The sequence below is a fragment of the Pan troglodytes genome, chromosome 20, assembly GCF_028858775.2.
Source record: "Pan troglodytes isolate AG18354 chromosome 20, NHGRI_mPanTro3-v2.0_pri, whole genome shotgun sequence".
Lineage (NCBI taxonomy): Eukaryota > Metazoa > Chordata > Mammalia > Primates > Hominidae > Pan > Pan troglodytes.
Genome location: NC_072418.2, coordinates 7,352,535 through 7,373,104, shown reverse-complemented (window position 1 = coordinate 7,373,104; position 20,570 = coordinate 7,352,535). Strand labels below are relative to the sequence as shown.

General features: G+C 54.1%; 1 protein-coding gene across 14 annotated transcripts in view; it reads right to left on the bottom strand.

The window, feature by feature from the left end:
* Positions 1–20,570, bottom strand: part of KDM4B (lysine demethylase 4B) — a 186,916-nt gene that overhangs the window by 128,853 nt on the left and 37,493 nt on the right. For 13 of the 14 annotated variants that reach the window (XR_010153676.1, XR_010153677.1, XM_054673181.2 and 10 more), the window contains one exon: positions 11,368–11,450. The gene's annotated coding sequence lies outside the window, so the exon portion shown is untranslated. Of the gene's footprint in view, positions 1–11,068; positions 11,451–20,570 lie in introns of all 14 variants that reach the window. The other variant, XM_063801028.1, reaches the window with a different exon arrangement.

The window sequence follows — 20,570 nt, the reverse complement described above, 5'->3', positions numbered from 1 at the left end:
GGAAGCTGGGAGACCAGGGCAAACTCCTGGGCTTAGCGATCCCCTCATCTCGGCCTCCCAAAGTGCTGGGATTATAGGCGTGAGCCACCACGCCCCACCCCTAGGTTTCTTCTTTATTCAGGGCTCAAGACAGGCTTGGGCCTCCAGTTTACCATGAAAGCCGCTTAACCCAACCCAGCTCTCAAAATCTCTAACAACAAAAAAAGGGTCCCTTTCTCCCCTCTAACTCATTTTGAGGCCCAAGAGCAGCCTTCTGAGTAAACTACACACCACTGAATGACATGCTTCAAATGGGTGACTTGTATGGTTCGCAAATTGTATCTCAATAAAGCCTTTTTGTTTTTGTTTTTTGAGACGGAGTCTCGCTCTTGTCAGTCAGGCTGAAGTGCAGTGGCGCGATCTCAGCTCACTGCAACCTCCGTTTCCCGGGTTCAAGCAATTCTCCTGCTTGAGCCTTCTGAGTAGCTGGGATTACAGGCACTCCCCACCATGTCCAGCTAATTTTTGTATTTTTAGTAGAGACGAGGTTTCACCATGTTGGTCAGGCTGGTCTCCAACTCCTGACCTCATGATCCACCCACCTCGGCCTCCCAAAGTGCTGGAATTACAGGCATGAGCCACTGCACCTGGCCTTAAAGCCTTTTTTTTTTTTTTAGGGCAGCTGTTTGTTCCAGGGACCCTGCACACCACGGGCCAGGCCTGGCTCCTCAGCCCTCCTGCTGTGACCATGACATGGGACCAGCAGCTGCATCTTATGGGCGGCCCCACCCCGGCTGTCCTGGACAGCTCCTCTGCAACCTGGGAGAGGAACAAGTGAGGGGACGCTTCCGGCCGGGCTGAGCAGGGCCGCACGCTCCAGCCTGGGCTGCTCTCCCCTGATCGCTGACACACTGGGCCCAAGGATACCCTCCTGGGCTGCCACCCTCACTCTTCAGTCTTCAGATGCAGGGGCTTGGCAGGGGGCTTCAGGTGGGGACAGTCTGGCTGACCCCATCAGGCCTTCACCCCACCTGCACTGGCACTGCTGGGGCTGGGCCGGCATCCTGTCCACATGACCCTAGGCCCCACAACTACCCATGTCCCCAAGATCTGAGGACTCTCCTTGACCCAGAGTCCACTCTGGGATGGAAGAACTTGAAGGTGGGGCAGGATGCAGGGGTGTGGGCGCAAGGGACACCCAAGAAACAGCCAGGTGATGGCTCTCAGCGGCCACACGCAGAAACTGATGACAAAGAATCGGTTTAAAAATAAGAAGGCCACGGGCGGGGGCTCACGCCTGTGACCCCAGCACTGTGGGAGGCCAAGGTGGGTGATCACTTGGGGCTAGGAATTCAGGATGAGCCTGAACATAGCAAGACCCCATCTCTACAAAAAATTTAAAAATCAGCCAGGTGTGGTGGTGCACGCCCAGCTACTTAGAGGCTGAGGCAGGAGGATTCCTTGAGCACAGGAGATCAAGGCTGCAGTGAGCCCAGACTGCACCACTGTACTCCAGCCAGGGACAGAGTGAGACCCTGTCTCAAAAAAAAAATTCAAAAAGACAGTGCATGGTTTTTGAAAAGTATGAGGCCCTCCTCTGTGGGTAGGAAGTGTGGGGGCTCCCTCGAGCCCTCGTCCTCTTGTCCCACCTCCTGCTCCCACTGGTCCCTGTCCCAGGAGGGCTGGGCATCAGGCAAAGCCCTACACTGCCCCAGTGAGTCCCAGCTGGTCCCTGTCCTGGGAGGGCTGGCCGTCAGGTGAAGCCCCATACGGCCCCAGTGAGTCCCAGCCGGCCTCCAGCCCCTGTGCTGCCATCTCGCTGGTTCCTGCTGCCAAAGCACGGTTCCCAGCAGGGACCGAGGACAGAGGAGCCCCGAGCCACCAGAAGGCCCAGGAGGAACCCGCGATGCAGCCAGGTTCCCAAGTGAAACCTGGCCAGAGAGGCAGCATGAGAACGCCCCTCGGCCCCAGCCCCGGGCATGTGGCCTGGCACCGCATCACCACGTCCCACGAGCAGCTCCAAATGCCTCCCCTGGCAAGACCGGGATTCACTTGTCTCTGGTCTGATCTACATAAAGGGCTCTCAGGCAGGAAAGAGAAAACCTTGGCACCAGAACGTTCTCTGCTTCGTCCTACTCCAGAGAGCACCAGCGCGTGCCAGGTTCCCTCAGCTCAAGGCCTTTCCTCCACCTCCGCAGCCACAGCACAGCCTCTTCCAGCCTCTCTCTGACTCTCACCCTCCTGCCTCCTCTCATGAGGACCCAGTGAGGACATCGGGCTCCCCAGATCATCCAGGGTCATCTCCCAGCTCAGGGTCCTTCACTCAGACCCACCCGCGAAAAGTCCCTTTTGTCATTTAAGGTAATATATTCATGGGTTCCAGGGATTAAGATGTGGACATCCATGGGGACCATCATTCAGTCCACCACGACTGCCATGTGGAAAATGTACCGTGCAAAGAAATAAGCATACCTTGTACCCATAAAAACTACAAATTAAAACTTCAAAAAAAAAAAAGTACCAACCCCCACGTCCCTCCAAGCCCTCCCACCTGGACAGCACTCCTGCCCGGCACACCTCGGGTAAACTGAGCACCTCTGCCTGCGCTCACTCAGACAGGAGCACAGTTTCCAGAAAATCAGACAAGGGAGTGAGCTCTCCCAACCCAGCTCCCCTGCAACACCAACAGACAGAGGCGGCACTCCAAGAGGTGGAGCAGGAACAGCCGCGCATGGTCACAGAGCTAACTCCAGGGACCATCCGTGGGGGTGGCCAGTGGCCTGAGTGAGGCAGGTGGAAGTGGGCTCCAGTTGCTGGCACTCCCAATGTCCTCAGTTGCCTCCTCCTGAGGCCTGGGTTCTGACAGGTGGGATTTCCAGGTCATGAGGTTTGCAGCTCATTACTTCTTCAGACACTCAGGCCTAAGTGTGGTGAGACAAGCAGACGGACCAGCCTCAAGATGAAGCCACGAGATGTGAGCCACACCTCAGCACGGTGGCCCTCGGGCAGAGGTCCTGTGCCCTGTGCCCTGCGTACCCAAGAGAGGTGGTGTGAGGAAGGACAGGCACAAGACCCAGAGCACCTGGGGCCAGGCCTGGCCCTACCACTGATCCCCAGGAGATGAGGGACCAGGGCCACACTCTCAGAGGCAACATAGGACTATCAGCACCTGGCCACAGGGCCCGCCTGTGCTGAATGAATGAGCCACAGACAAAACCCTCACAAGGAACATGGCCCAAGTCACCACCTCCGGGCCACTCGACTCTGTCCATAAAACCAGCAGTTTGATCCAAGCTCAATGCTCAGTCCTTCTACCTAAGGACCCCCAAACTGCAGAGGAGAAAACAAACGGACAATCACACATTGCCCCTGCTTGGGGGCCTACGGAAAGCAGACAGAGGCAAACAAAAAATGCGTGCCAAGTCTCTTAAATTAAAAATCTGGCTGGATATGGTGGCTCACGCCTGTAATCCCAACACTTTGGGAGGACGAGGCAGGCAGATCACGAGGTCAACAGATTAAGACCATCCTGGCCAACACCGTGAAACCCTGTCTCTACTAAAAAAATACAAAAATTAGCCGGGCATGGTGGCACGCTCCTGTAATCCCAGCTACTCGGGAGGCTGAGGCAGGAAAATTGCTTGAACCTGGGGCAGAGGTTCCAGTGAGCCAAGATCACGCCACTGCACTCCAGTCTGGCAACAGAGCGAGACTGTCTCAAAAAAAAAAAAAAAAAAAAAAAAAAAAAAAAAACAAAACAAAACAAAAAAAAAACCTGTGCCAGGCCTGCACTCTATCTACTCTTTTCCTTCAGTGTTTGTTTTTTATTTTATTTTTTGAAACAGGGTCTTGCTGTATCGCCCAGGCTGGAGTGCGGTGGCACAATCACAGCTCACTGCAGCCTGGAACTCCCGGGCTCAAGCCATCCTCCCGCCCCACAGGTACATGCCACCACACCCAGGTACTTTCTGTATTTGTTTTGTAGAGACCAGGTCTCACCATGCTCCCCAGGCTGGTCTTGAACTTCTGGGCTCAAGCAATCAAGGCCACCCGCCTTGGCCTCCCAAAGTGCTGGGGTTACAGGCATGAGCTGCCATGCCCAGCCTAGCATTTGTTTTAATTAAAAGAAAAAACAAAAGATGTCCTCCTGGTCATGACACTCCCCAAAACAGCACATGATGTCAGAGTGGCCCCACCCCAAGAGCTGGAGGACACAGGGCCGCCCGAAGCCCGCAGCCAGGGGTGTTTTCTTTCTTTCTTTTTTTTTTTTGAGACAGTTTCACTCTGTCGCCCAGGTGGAGTGCAGTGGTGCGATCTCGGCTCACTGCAACCTCCGCCCCCAGGTTCAAGCAATTCTCCTGCCTCAGCCCCCGAGTAGCTGGGATTATAGGCACACGCCACCACGTCCGGCTAATTTTTGTATTTTTAGTTGAGACGGAGTTTCACCATGTTAACCAGGCTGGTCTTGAACTCCTGACCTCAGGTGATCCACCTGCCTCGGCCTCCCAAAGTGCTGGTATGACAGGCGTGAGCCACCACACCTGGCCAGTCAGGGATGTTTTCTATCAGCCCCCAGCCGACACCTATCCGTGTGCACAGACAGAAAGCGAAGTGTTCAAGGTGTGCTTTTTTACAGGTCAGGAAAAGTTACGAGGCCTGAACAAGGAAATCTAGCATTCTATTTAGGAGGAAGAAACCATTACGATTCAGTACTCAAATAAGCCAACAGCCGAGGCACGGGAAGCAGGCAGGAGGAGAGGCCGACTTGCAGCTGCAGTGGGACCCCCTTCCCCCGGCGCCCGCGGCCCGGCTTCCTCTGGTCACCAAGCGACGGCTCCAGGGTCGAAATGGAGAAAGTGAGCAACTACTCTGAGAGTCTTTTCCAAGACCAGAGGCAGCCCTCATGCACAGCTGGTGGGAATGTTGAAGGGTGCAGCCGCCGTGGAGACGGGCAGGCGATTCCTGAGAAGGCTAAACAGAATGTACCCTTGGACCCGCGATTCCACACCCAGGTGTCGGCCCAAGGGAAACAAAAACGCATGTCCACACCAACACCTGCACACTAACACCTGCACACCAACACCTGCACACCAACACCCACACCAACACCTGCACACCAACACCTGCACACCAACACCTGTACACCAACACCCGCACCAACATCCACACCAACACCTGCACACTAACACCTGCACACCAATATCCACACCAACACCTGCACACCAACATCCACACCAACATCCACACCAACACCTGCACACTAACACCTGCACACCAATATCCACACCAACACCTGCACACTAACACCTGCACACCAACACCCACACCAACACCTGCACACCAACACCTGCACACCAACACCTGCACACCAACACCTGCACACCAACACCCACACCAACACCTGCACACCAACACCTGCACACCAACATCTGCACAGCAACACCTGCACACCAACACCTGTACACTAACACCTGCACACCAACACCCACACCAACACCTGCACACCAACACCTGTACACCAACACCCACACCAACATCCACACCAACACCTGCACACTAACACCTGCACACCAACATCCACACCAACACCCACACCAACACCTGCACACTAACACCTGCACACCAACACCTGTACACCAACACCAACATCCACACCAACACCTGCATACCAACACCTGCACACCAACACCTGCACAGCAACATCTGCACACCAACACCTGTACACTAACACCTGCACACCAACACCTGTACACCAACACCCACACCAACATCCACACCAACACCCGCACACCAACATCTGCACAGCAACACCTGCACACCAACACCTGTACACTAACACCTGCACACCAACACCCACACCAACATCCACACCAACACCTGCACACTAACACCTGCACACCAACACCCACACCAACACCTGCACACCAACACCTGCACAGCAACACCTGCACAGCAACACCTGCACAGCAACACCTGCACAGCAACACCTGTACACCAACACCCACAGCAACACCCACAGCAACACCTGCACACCACCTGCACACCAACACCTGCACACCAACACCCACACCAACACCTGCACACTAACACCTGCACACCAACACCTGTACACCAACACCCACACCAACATCCACACCATCTGCACACCAACATCTGCACAGCAACACCTGCACACCAACACCCACACCAACACCTGCACACTAACACCTGCACACTAACACCTGCACACCAATATCCACACCAACACCTGCACACCAACACCCACACCAACACCTGCACACCAACACCCACACCAACACCTGCACACCAACGTCCACACCAACACCTGCACACCGTCCACAGCACCTGCACGCCAACGTCCACACCAGCACCTGCACACCACTGTCCACACCAACACCTGCACACCAACACCCACACCTGCACACCACCTGCACACCAACACCCACAGCAACACCTGCACACCAACATCCACGCCAACACCTGCACACCGTCCAAACACCTGCACACCATCCACAGCAGCACCTGCACACCAACGCCCACACCAGCACCTGCACACCAACGTCCATACCAACACGTGCACACCAACACCTGCACACCACTGTCCACACCAACACCTGCACACCAACACCCACACCAACACCTGCACACCAACACGCACACCAACACCTGCACACCACCTGCACATCAACGTCCACACCAGCACCTGCACACCAACGTCCACACCAGCACCTGCACACCAATGTCCACACCGACACCTGCACACCAATATCCACACCACCTGCACACCAACGTCCACACCACCTGCACACCAACGTCCACACCAGCACCTGCACACCAATGTCCACACCGACACCTGCACACCAACACCTGCACACCAATGTCCACACCAACACCTGCACACCAATGTCCACACCAACACCTGTACACCAACACCTGCACACCAACGTCCACACCAGCACCTGCACACCAACGTCCACACCACCTGCACACCAATATCCACACCAACACCTGCACACCAATATCCACACCAACACCTGCACACCAACGTCCACACCAACACCTGCACACCAACACCTGCACACCAACGTCCACACCAGCACCTGCACACCAACGTCCACACCAACACCTGCACACCAACATCCACACCAACACCTGCACACCAATATCCACACCAACACCTGCACACCAATGTCCACACCACCTGCACACCAATATCCACACCAACACCTGCACACCAACGTCCACACCAACACCTGCACACCAACACCTGCACACCAACGTCCACACCAACACCTGCACACCAACACCTGCACACCAACGTCCACACCAGCACCTGCACACCAACGTCCACACCAACACCTGCACACCAACATCCACACCAACACCTGCACACCAATATCCACACCAACACCTGCACACCAATGTCCACACCAACACCTGCACACCAATATCCACACCAACACCTGCACACCAACGTCCACACCAACACCTGCACACCAACACCTGCACACCAACGTCCACACCAACACCTGCACACCAACGTCCACACCAGCACCTGCACACCAACGTCCACACCAACACCTGCACACCAATATCCACACCAACACCTGCACACCAACGTCCACACCAACACCTGCACACCAACGTCCACACCAGCACCTGCACACCAACGTCCACACCAACACCTGCACACCAATATCCACACCAACACCTGCACACCAATGTCCACACCAACACCTGCACACCAACACCTACACACCAACGTCCACACCAACACCCACACCAACACCTGCACACCAACGTCCACACCAACACCCACACCAACACCTGCACACCAACGTCCACACCAGCACCCACACCAACACCTGCACACCAACGTCCACACCAGCACCCACACCAACACCTGCACACCAATGTCCACACCAGCACCTGCACACCAACGTCCACACCAGCACCTGCACACCAATGTCCACGCCAACACCTGCACACCAATGTCCACACCAACACCTGCACACCAATGTCCACACCAACACCTGCACACCAACACCTGCACACCAACGTCCACACCAACACCTGCACACCAACACCTGCACACCAACGTCCACACCAGCACCTGCACACCAATATCCACACCAACACCTGCACACCAATGTCCACACCAACACCTGCACACCAACACCTACACACCAACGTCCACACCAGCACCTGCACACCAATGTCTACACCAGCACCTGCACACCAATGTCCACGCCAACACCTGCACACCAACATCCACGCCAACACCTGCACACCAACGTCCACACCAACACCTGCACACCAACGTCCACACCAGCACCTGCACACCAATGTCCACACCAACACCTGCACACCAATATCCACACCAACACCTGCACACCAATATCCACACCAACACCTGCACACCAATGTCCACACCAACACCTGCACACCAACACCTACACACCAACGTCCACACCAACACCCACACCAACACCTGCACACCAATGTCCACACCAACACCCACACCAACACCTGCACACCAACGTCCACACCAGCACCCACACCAACACCTGCACACCAACGTCCACAGCAGCACCCACACCAACACCTGCACACCAACGTCCACACCAGCACCCACACCAACACCTGCACACCAATGTCCACACCAGCACCTGCACACCAACGTCCACACCAGCACCTGCACACCAATGTCCACAGCAGCACGACTCCCAATAGCCAGAGAGTAGGCCACATGAGCGCCCATCAGCAGGGGAGCAGGTCGCCCGGCACCACACACAGCAGAACGCGACTCAGCCATGAAATGGAGCAAGGCTCTGACGCAGGCCACAGAGTGGATGAACTCTGAGGATGGGCCACTCGGTGAGAGACTCCAGGCACAAAAGGCCACACAGTGCGCGATCCCATTTCTATGAGATGTCCAGGACAGGCCAGTCCACAGAGGGAGGAAGGAGATGCCTGGTTTTGGGGTGTGGGGGGCAGGATGGGGAGCAACTGCTGAGGGGGACAGAGCTTCCTCTGGGACAATGAGATGCTCCGGAATGAGTGGTGATGCTGCCCAGCCCTGTGAGTGCACCAACGACCTCCAAACTGTATCCTTTAAAGAGTGAATATGATGTATGTGAATTTCCTCTCAGTAAAAGTTAACTTTTACAAAGTGAAGGCAGCCTATCTGGGGACCTGCCAAACCACAGCAAGCCCACATGGTTTGCCCTGAGCTCCTCCTCTCCTTCAGCTCCAGGCCTTCGGAAGCAGAGGCCCTGCTCCCTTACTCCTGTCTCCTGTGCTCTCCCCGAGGACTTTCTAGCACCTCCTGGTTGCTGCACTCAGCACCTTCAGATATAAAGTGGGTTTATCAAGGGCTATGTGGTGAACTTCGGCAGGATGAGGTGACTCACGCCTGTGACCCCAGCACATTGGGAGGTTGAGGTGGGAGGATCACTTGAGGCCAGGAATTTGAGACCAGCCTGGGCAACATAGCCTCTACAAAAAATAAAAAAATTAGCCAGGTGTGGTGTGCATGCCTGTAGTCCCGGCTACTCAGGAGGCTGAGGCGGGAGGATCCCTTGAGCCCAGGAGGTGGAGGCTGCAGTGAGCTATGATCACACCACTGCACTCCAGCCTGGGTGACAGAGCGAGACCCTGCCTCAAAAAAATAAAGCTAACTGGCTGGGCACAGTGGCTCACGCCTGTAATCCCAGCACTTTGGGAGGCCAAGGTGGGCGGATCACGAGTCAGGAAATGGAGACCATCCTGGCTAACACGGTGAAACCCCATCTCTACTGAAAATACAAAAAATTAGCTGGGCGTGGTGGCAGGCTCGTGTAGTCCCAGCTACTAGGGAGACTGAGGCAGGAGAATGGCGTGAACCCGGGAGGCGGAGCTTGCAGTGAGCCGAGATCACGCCACTGCACTCCAGCCTGGGTGACAGAGCGAGACTCTGTCTCAAAAAAAATATAAATAAATAAATAAATAATAAAGCTAACTGACAGAGCAAGTTGCTTACTTGGTTTGTGCTGTGTCAATTTGGGTACAAAGAAAACAGCTGAGTTTTAGAAAATTGACCATCTTGTAAGGAAGCACAAACTTGAAGGGTAAAAGCAAGATTTCAGGAGGCACAGACAGACCTGCCAATTTCCAAACCAAGTCACCAAGAGACTCGTCCATCCTGCTCCAGCCAGCAGTAAGTTAACCTGGACAAGAGGAGGCGCATGGTTTTCTGCACAGGCCCAAACAGGAAATATCTCCAGATGCGCAGGCCACGCCCTCTGTTCCAGCTATTCACTTCTCCCACTGTGAGGAGAAGGCAACCAGGGACAATGCTCAGGCAAATGGACACAGCCACGTGCCAATAAAACTTTACTTATAAAAACAGGGGGTCAGATTGGGTCCAGGGGCCATAGTTTGCCAACCACGTGCCAAGAGCCTCTTCCCTTACACTTTATGACTTCCCAAAGGAGGCTGGGCTCCACCACCCTCCTCAAGGTCCTAATCATAGTAGAACAGAAAAGGCACCCACAAATGACTCAAGGGCCCCAGCTCAAGTCCACACTCGCCCTCGTTAGCTACAGGGGGCCCTGGATGGGCGCCTTCCTCCCTCTGCACAGGGAAGCGGCACAGAATCCAAGGGCGACGCCGCACAAGGCAGCCTTTCCCCGGTGCTCTGCCGGCCGCCGCTGCCACTGCCACCTCTGCCTTGACGGGAGGACACTGCACTGCTCATCCCACACTTGACACCCTCCGCTGGGTCACCCGGGCCCTGTGGGTGTGGCCAGAAGGGATGAGGTCATTCTCTCTCTTCTCCTGAGTGGTCCCCCTGGGCTGCCACCAGAGGCACCTCTTTAAGCCCGCCGTCCTCGGCTTATAAGAAAGGCACAAGAAAAGGAACTAAACCCGGGGCGGCTGGGCCATGGAACTACCTCAAAGGCATTTAAAAATGAGTCTCCCATTTTTAGAGACCCCTGCTCTAACTGCTCCCCACTTCTGATAGTGTGTGGGGGAACGCCCCTTGAGCTCAGGTGTCCCCAGGGCCGATGCAGACAGGGTAGTGGGTCCTGGGAAACCCCAGTGTCACCTGAAATGCAGGAGGAGCCACAGCTTTTCCGGTTTCTAGAAGTGAGAGTCGGGTGGTTCGATGCCGAAGGGCGAGATGCAAGCCCAAAGCAGACAGGCTTCATGAAGAAACTTGCAGAAGAACCTCCCTACCATGGCCCGCAGGCTCCCGTCTAAGCACTGCTCGCGCCTGGACGTCCCGGGAATTCAGAGCCGGTCAGGCCACCACCTTCTCCCTGGCGGGCCACCCAGGGAAGAGGCCACAGCCTTCCGGTCCCTGGTCCTGTGGGGCCACCTGGGGGCCGGGCCCGTGTTACTTACTTCTGGATGGCAAGGTTCCTGGGTGGAGATGCTCCAAAAATTCGCTAGGATTTGTCAGGTGCCTCCAGCAACGGTGATGGTTCCTAAAACATGCCAATAAAAGCATGATTAACTAAACTGATGGCACGCTCAAGTTTTAATTCTAAATTCGACTCCCACCAGCTGTACGCAGCCCGAGGACGCTTGCCTTTATTCAGATTTTCCACATTCTTGTCAATATTTTACAAGACAAAAATCCGTAACTATAAGCACTTTACCCAGTCAAGTTTTCCAATGAGGGCCCATTTTAAGCTTAGCTCCTAAAATCCAGGGGCCAAGGCAGCGAGAGTATCCGTGAACAGTCAAATGAAACCAAAGAAGCTTCTGGAGGCCTTAATACACAGACAGCTACTGAGAGATTTTCAAGAAGTTTTGCTTCCTCCAAGGGGAAAAGTGCAGAAAATGCACCCAGTTTTTCCCCCACCCCCCAACACCGAGAGGCAGAGCACAGGGAGAGAGGGAGGCAGGGGCTGCGACCGCACAGGGGCCAAGGCACAGCCCAGGCGTTGAACTTAGTCCTGGACACAGAGACGCTCAGACACTTGTAGGATGGATGCGGAACAGAACTCCAAACTTTGGATGTGACACCAAGACTTTTTTATTTTTATTTTTTTTAAGAGACAGGGTCTCACTATAGCGTCCAGGCTGGTCTCGAGCTCCTGGCCTCAAGTGATCCTCCTGCCTTGGGTTCCCAAAGTACTGGGATTACAGGCATAAGCCACCACGCCGGCCAATATCAAGACTTTCATGGCGGGGCGAGGTGGCTGACATCTGGAATCCCAGCACTTTGGGAGGCCGAGGCAGGCAGATCAGCTGAGGTCAGGGGTTCAAGACCAGCCTGGTCAACATGGTGAAACCCCGTCTCTACTACAAACACAAAAATTAGCCGGGCGTGGTGATGTGCACCTGTAATCCCAGCTACTCAGGAGGCTGAGGCTTGAGAATCACTTGAACCTGGGAGGTAGAGGTTACAGTGAGCCGAGATCATGCCATTGCACGCACTCCAACCTGGGTGACAGAGCAAGACTACGTCTAGGGAAAAAAAAGGACTTTCACAACCTGACCTGCAGCTCCCACTGGACTTGGCACACCTGGGGCTCGGTGGGTGCCCAGGCCTGCGAGCCCTCGTCTCAGAGCTCCACCGGTGCTGGCTCTCAGCTCAGGCTGCCCTCTGCTTCCTTCTGCTCAGCTAATGCCAACTCTCACTTCAGAAGCACTCTAAGGTCCCCTCGGCAGGCCCAACCTCCAGGGCAGAGAAGCTCGCCCCCTGGGGCCCTGGTTTTGTTGTACTTTTTTTTTTTTTTGAGACGGAGTCTCGCTCTGTCACCCAGGCTGGAGTGCAGTGGCACGATCTCGGCTCACTGCAACCTCCGCCTGCTGGGTTCAAGCAATTCTCCTGCCTCAGCCTCCCGAATAGCTGGGACTACAGGCGCCTGCCACCATGCCCGGCTAATTTTTTGTATTTTTAGTAGAGACGGGGTTTCACCATGCTGGCCAAGCTGGTCTCGAACTCCTAACCTTGTAATCCACCCACCTCGGCCTCCCAAAGTTGTACACTTTTTACAATTCACCAGGACTTTTAAATAACACCAAGTAGTACGGTGGCTCACACCTGTAATGCCAGCACTTTGGGAGGATGATGAGGGAGGATCACTTGAGGCCAGGAGTCTCAACAGCCTGGCCAACATAGTGAGACTCTGTCTCTACAAAAAATTTAAAACTTAGGCCAGGCGCGGTGGCTCACGCCTGTAATCCCAGCACTTTGGGAGGCCGAGGCGGGTGGATCACAAGGTCAGGAGATCGGACCATCCTGGCTAACACGGTGAAACCCTGTCTCTACTAAAAATACAAAAAATTAGCCAGGCGTGGTGGCGGGCGCCTGCAGTCCCAGCTACTTGGGAGGCTGAGGCAGGAGAATGGCGTGAACCCGGGAGGTGGAGCTTGCAGCGAGCCGAGATCGTGCCACTGCACCCCAGCCTGGGCGACAGAGCCAGACTCCGTCTCAAAAACAAAACAAAACAAAACACTTAGCCGGGTGTGGTAGCATGTGCCTGTGGTCCCAGCTCCTCAGGAGGATCGCATGAGCCCAGGAGTTCAAGGCTGCAGCCTGGGCGACAGAGCGAGACCCTGTCTCAAAAAAATAAATAATGCAAGTTTCACAAATGCCCTAGAGCACGCAATGAGCTCTGACATTTTCTATGTTATTTTAATCTGCTTTTTAAAATCACCGGGCACGGTTCATTCACCCGACTTCCATATCTTCCCACAGGCCCCGCCCCAGGTAGGAAGGGAACAGCAGGTCCTGGACTGCCGGGCCGCGGGCTGCGCCTCTTCCCCTGTGCCAGATGAGCGGCCAAGTGCCCTGCAAAGGGCTTCACGACCTCTCCCACCTGCCCAGGCCTACCCGACACTGTCACCAACTGAACCCGAGGACCAGAATCCCTCCACGCAGCTGTGGGCAGCAGAACAATGGTTCCCAAAGATGTCCCCGTCCTAACCCCCAGACCCTGGGACTATTTCACCTTCCATGGCAACAGGGGCTTTGCGGATGGGACTGAGTTAGGCATCTTGAGATAGGGGATGATCCGGGAGGCGGAATGTCCTCACAGCCTCCTCATGGGAGGAGGCCAGAGGGTGAGAGTCAAGGCCTGGAAAACGCTGCGCTGTGGCTGTGAAGGGGAAGGAAGGGCCCCAAGCCAAGGGATGCGGACGCCTCTAGACGCTGGGAAAGGAAAGGAATGGACTGTCTCCGGGAGCCTCCAGAAGGAACAGCCCTGCCCACATCATGATTTTAGCCCAGGGAGGCCCATGTCAGACTTCTCTCCTCCAGGCATGGGAGAGAATGAACAGGTGCTGTTTTCAGCCACTGTGTCTGCGGCCATTTGTCATAGCAGAAAAGGGTACCTCCCTGACTTCAGCGGAGGCAACGGCCTGTCCACTCCCAGGGGCCACCCAGGCCTCTCCCCTGTGACCTGCTGCTCCTGGCTGCCACCAGGTCCCCACGGGATCCTGGGTCTCCCCTGCCACAAGTAACTGTCTCTTTGTACAGCTCTCTCCCCCGCTGCACGACGGGCCACCCCCACTCTCAGCACTTGGTCAAGAAGGCATGGAAGCCACCAGACCCTGAGGCTCTCAGCTGGACAGACCTCAGCCCGGTGCTACCAAGACCACAGGTCCTTCTGCCCTCCCTCTCTGGGGCCCCAAAAGCGCCCACTCCAAGCTGGGAGGCTGGAGGCTCTGGGGCTGAGGCCGGGCCCCAGTTCTCAAGGCACAGCCCGAGCCTAGGCCTCTGTCCACCCTGGTCCCCATCCGCAATAGATGAGAGGCCGGGCTAGCCTGCCTCCACTGACCCTCCAGGAGGGAAGACGAGGGGTTGGGGCCCAGGCAGCTCCCCATTCCTTACGCATGGGCTATGCGGTGACTTCCTTCCATCAGTGCACAAATGGAAAGTCAGGGGCAGCATCCCGGGGAGAGGATGATGAACCCCTGCAGCTACGCTGTCAGGGCAGCAGCAACAGCCACACGGCTCCAACCCCGTCCTGCTGATGGCCCACGTCCTGACGCTCACCGGGATGTGATGAGAAGAGCCCTTACCTCTGAAGTCCTCCCAACAGCCTCCACCCCGTGCCAGCCTGAGCAAAATGCCAGACACACCCCAATCGAGGGGCGCCCTACCATCTGCCTGGCCAGCCCCCTCAACACTGTCCAGGCACAAAACACAGGGAACGTGTGGGGAGTGGTCCCAGCCCAGAGGAGCCTGAGGAGACGGCCATGGGCCACGAGGGATCCCAGGACTGCCACGGGCCACGAAGGATCCTGGGACGGCTACGGGCCACGAGGAATCCCGGTGTGGGGGGCCCTGGGACAGAAAACAGTCCATTAGGGGAAAGCAGAGGCAATCCGAATGAAGCGGGAAGTGTCATTAACAACGTGTTAATCAAGAGACAAATGCGCCACAACAGGCAGGATGTTCCCACAAGGAAAACGGGTGGGGGGTGGCAGGCAGAGACGGGAACTCTCACTACCACTTGCCCAAATTCTCTGTAAATCTAAAACTGCTCCAAAAACTAAGTTCTATTAACTGCCAGGAGGGGAAGACCCAGGTGGTTTAGGTTTGACTGCACCCTGCCACAGGCCCAGCCTGTCAACCCTGCTGCAGCTTCTAGGCAGATCTGGGCACTAGGAATAGAACTGGCAAGGGGAGCCCACCGCAGCATGACAGAAGCCTGCAGTGACAGCCCAAGGCATCAGATGACAACGCCCCCAAACAGCATGAGCTACTGATTACATAACAGCCACTGCCCCGCACGTGCTGACCCTGAGGGCAGCCTCAGATACAGTGCTGGCTCTGTGAGCCCCTCCGCCAAGACCCGCAGGTGGGGCGGAAGAAGAGACCACTGGCGGGAATCAGGGAGGAGACAGCAGCACCACAGCACAGAGGCCTGGGGACCACAGAACTTGGCCCCCAAGAACCCCCCAAAAGGAGGTGCTCTTGGCCATGGGGCTGCCAGTCACCGGAGCCCCCAGGGCTGACCCTCGGGTGGGTTCAGAAAGTTGGGCCTGCACCAGACCACACTGCCCACCTCTTTCCTGGGTCTGGGCACGGGTCCAAAAACAGGAGTCTCTGAACCAGAAGGAAGGGATCCTCTCACCTGCACGCCTGGCGAGGTTGCCTGAGCCGGGATGGCCCAGGGCCCGGCCCTGCCTGCCTCTCCCACGGCCACAAGCCCCAAGTGGCCTTCAAAAGGGACATGTCATTTCCTTCCTCCCACGCAAGTCTTCAGCCCCACAGGAAGGTCCTCCTTTTTCCAGGGGCTCTGCGTACCCCTTACAGGTTGGGGGTGGACACCCAAAGCCTCAGACGGGCCCACGACATGAACGCTCTGGCACCCTATGAGTATGAACTCAGGAGCTCTGGAAAAGAGACAGTGAGATGGATACAGGTGTGCATATACACATGGGTTAGCATTCCTACTTCCAAGCCCTGTCAGCAGAGAAAACCTAGAAGCAATGATGCCCCAACAGCATCGAGCACGGCCAGCACCCAGGCCACGGTTTGTAAACATCATTCTCCACTATGAGGAACCACGGCGCCCTGCAGGACACGTGGTCAATTCCAGGGCTGGGGCAGAATATACAAGCTGAGCCCAGATCGCCCTGCAGGACCTGAGAGGAAGGGAAGGCTTGACAGGATGGGAGCGGGCAGAAAGGACACGCGAGGGGCTCCCAATGGCCAAAACGAGGACCACCTACCTCAGCACCAGGATGAATGACAGCATCATGTTACAACCCACAGGATAAAACAAACACACAGATGGCTTTCCTGAGAGAACATGTGAAATGCAATCGAGCGCCAGGTGCAGTGGCTCACGCCTGTAATCCCAGCACTTTGGGAGGCCGAGGCAGGTGGGTCACTTGCGGTCAGGAGTTCGAGACCAGCCTGTACAACACGGTGAAACCCCGTCTCTACTAAAAATACAAAAATTAGCCAGGTGTGATGGTGGGCACCTGTAATCCCAGCTACTCGGGAGGCTGAGGCAGGAGAATTGCTTGAACCTGGGAGGCGGAGGTTGCAGTGAGCGAAGATCGCGCCACTGCATTCCAGCCTGGGCAAAAGAGTGAGACTCTGTCTCAAAAATATATAAATAAATAAAATGCAACTGATAAACGGGGAAGAGGGACAGCTTTCCTCCACAGAAGAATTCTCCTTCATAAGTGTCAAAGGAATAAGCATAACATAAAATCACCATTCCAACACCACGGGAATATTTCCTGCAGGAAAGAGCCACGCGGAAATGCAAAAATTGGTGAGCAAAAGTTGAAGGAACAGGACATGTTCACAGGCTCAAAGTCCCAAAGGGAAAAGGAGTAACTTTGCAGTGGAGAAACTTGACCGACGCCTCAGCCAGGCGGCCACGGTCAACACCACCACGCTGAGCCGCATCAGCCACATCAGCCACATCAGCCACACGCACCTCCTGATACGCTGCACAGGGAAGGAGCAGCATGAGCCCTATGGTATGCTTCTAAAAAGTCCAGAGCCCAGGCTAACCATGAGAAAACGTCTGAAAGCCAAGGGAAGTTCCTTCTACAAAACATCTGCCTGGTGCTCTTTGGAAGTGCCAAGGTCATGAAAGTCAAGGCAAGATGGAGGCCTTGGCACACCTGGAGGAGCCTATGAGACTAAATGGTGAGTGGGGTCCTGGATGAGGTCCTAGACCAGGAAAGGGACATTGGTGGGACAACTAGTGAGATTCTAATAGAATCTATAGTTGAGGCCAGGTGCAGTGGCTCACGCTTGTAATCCCAGCACTTTGGGAGGCCAAGGCAGGCAGAGCACCTGAGGTCAGGAGCTTGAGACCAGCCTGGCCAACATGGTGAAACCCTGTGTCTACTAAAAATACAAAAGTTAGCCGGGCGTAGTGGAAGGCACCTGTAATCCCAGCTACTCAGGAGGCTGAGGCAGGAGAATCGCTTGAACCTGGGAGGCAGTGGCTGCAGTGAGCCAAGATGGCGCCCCTGCACTCCAGCCTGGGAGACAGAGCAAGGCTCTGACTCAAAAAAAAAAAGAATCTATAGTTGAGTAAATCGCATGGTAGTATGGAATTGGCTAATTTCTGAGCATTCTGTGGTTACATAAGATGCTCACATTACGGGCTGAGTGAAAGGTACACAGGAACGCTCTGTGCTATCTTTGCAACAGTTCAGTGAGTCTAAAATTATTTCAAAATAAAAAGTTAAAAAGACCAAACCAAACAACCACCTGGACCTCTGTCCTCTGAAGCTCAGGGCATAGCAGGTTTTCACTGGAAGAGGAGAGTCAGGCCATGAAAGAGCCAAGGTGATCAGAAACCAAGTGGACACCACCACATTCCTTCTACTTCCAGGCCCCACTGAAGACCAAACCTGCTGAATTCAAGTTGCAGATCCTTCTTGAGTGAAAGAACTGAAAAGCTGACATTTGTCACCAACCTCTGCATCCTAGGGAAACAGCCTCTTACTTAGAAATATGTCACCAAAACCTTCATATCCTTACTGATACCAAAATCCAACTGAGGAAGGTGGCATGGCTCAATAAAGGAAGCAGGGAATAGGCCGGGAGCGGTGGCTCACACTTGGAATCCCAGCACTTTGGGAGGCCAAGGTGAGCAGATCTTTCGAGGTCAGGAGTTTGAGACCAGCCTCACCTACATGGCAAAACCCCATCTCTACTAAAAATACAAAAATTAGCTGAGCGTGGTGGCATCCACCTGTAGTCCCAGCTACTCAGGAAGCTGAGGCAGGAGAATTGCTTGAACCTGGGAGGCAGAGGCTGCCTGAGCCGAGATCATGCCACTGCACTCCAGCCTGGGCAACACAGCGAAACTCTGTCTTTAAAAAAAAAAAAAAAAAAAAAAAAAAAAAAAGGCAGAGGCCAGGCATGGTCACTCATGCCTGTAATCCTAGCACTCTGGGAGGCCAAGGCGGGCAGATCACGAGGTCAGGAGTTCGATACCAGCCTGGCCAGTATGGTGAAAACCTGTCTCTACTAAAAATATTAAAAAAAAAAAAAAAATTAGCCAATTGTGGTGGTACATGCCTATAGTCCCAGCTAATCAGGGGACTGAAGCAGGAGAATCGCTTGAACCCAGAAGGCAGAGGTTACAGTGAGTTGAGATTGTGGCACTGCACTCCAGTCTGGGTGACAGAGTAAGACTCTGTCTCAAAAAAAAAAAAAAAAAAAGAAAAGAAAAAGAAGAAACAAGGAGGCAGGGAACAGCCAGGGTTTTCTGGATCCCAACTAAGAAGGCTGTAATCTCATCAGCTAATCTGGGTCTCTATATGTTAATGTAAGAACCATATTATTTTTCCTTAACGTCTACACTCAAGACTAGACAAAAAATAATTCACGGTTATGAACCTACAGTAATCAAGACAGCATGGTACTGGCATAAGTACAGACATTAGATAAATGGGAGAAAGCTGAGAGTCCAGAAATAAACCCACACACTTAAAGTCAGGTGATTTTCAACAACAGTGCCAAGACCACTCAATGCAAAAAGTTTTTCAACAAATAGTGCTGGGACAGCTGGATATTCACACACAAAAAATGAAGGTGGACCCTTACCTCATACCATATATTTATACTAATTCCAAATAGGTCATAGATCTAAATGTAAGTGCCCAAACTACAAAACTCTTTTTAAAAACTTTTTGTACCAACAGTATCTTCCTATGTTGCCCACACTGGTCTCAAACTCCTGGCCTCAAATGATCCTCCCAACCCACCCTTCCAAAGCATTGGGCATATAGATGTGAGCTAGTATACCCAGCTCAGAACTACCCAACTCTTAGGAAAACCATAGGATTAAACCTTCGTGGCTTTGGATCAGGCAAGATTTCTGGCTAAAACACCAAAAGTGCATGTGGAAAAAGAAAAATTGTTTGCAAAGACCTCAAGAAAGTGAAAAGACTTGGCTGGTCATGGCAGCTCATGTCTATAATCCCAGCACTTTGGCAGGCCGAGGTGGGAGGATCACTTGAACACAGGAGTTCAAGACCAGACTAGGCAACACAGCAAGATGCCATCTCCACAAAAAATAAAGAAGAAAAAAATTAGCCAGGCGTTGTGGTGCACACCTGCAGTCCCAGCTACTTGGGAGGCTGAGGTGGGAGGATCGCTTGAGCCTGGGAGTTGGAGGCTGCAGTGAGCTATGTTTGTGCCACTGCACTCCAGCCTAGGAGATGGAACAATACTCTGTCTCAAAAAAAAAAAAAAAAAAAAAAAAAAAAGAGAGAGAGAAAGTGAAAAGACAATGTACAAAACAGGAGAACATATATTTGCAAAACATTATCTGATAAGGAACTTGCATCCAGAATATGTCAACAACTCTTGCAACTCAACAAAAGACAAACAACCTAACAGAAAACACTGGCAAAGGATGGAGCAGACATTTCTCCAAAGAAGATACAAAAAGAGTCAACAGTCACGGGAAGAGATGCTTGACATCACAGCAATGAAGCAAGGGAGAAGAGGAGAGGCCAAAACCATGCCGAAAATGACAGAGGAGCCAGTGGGCTTCCAGGACCTTCTAGAACCCTCTCCAATATGGCAGAGCCTGGCCAAGAGCTGCTATTCATATTCCAGTCCTGAGATAACTTTGCTACGTTCCCCAACTCTCAAA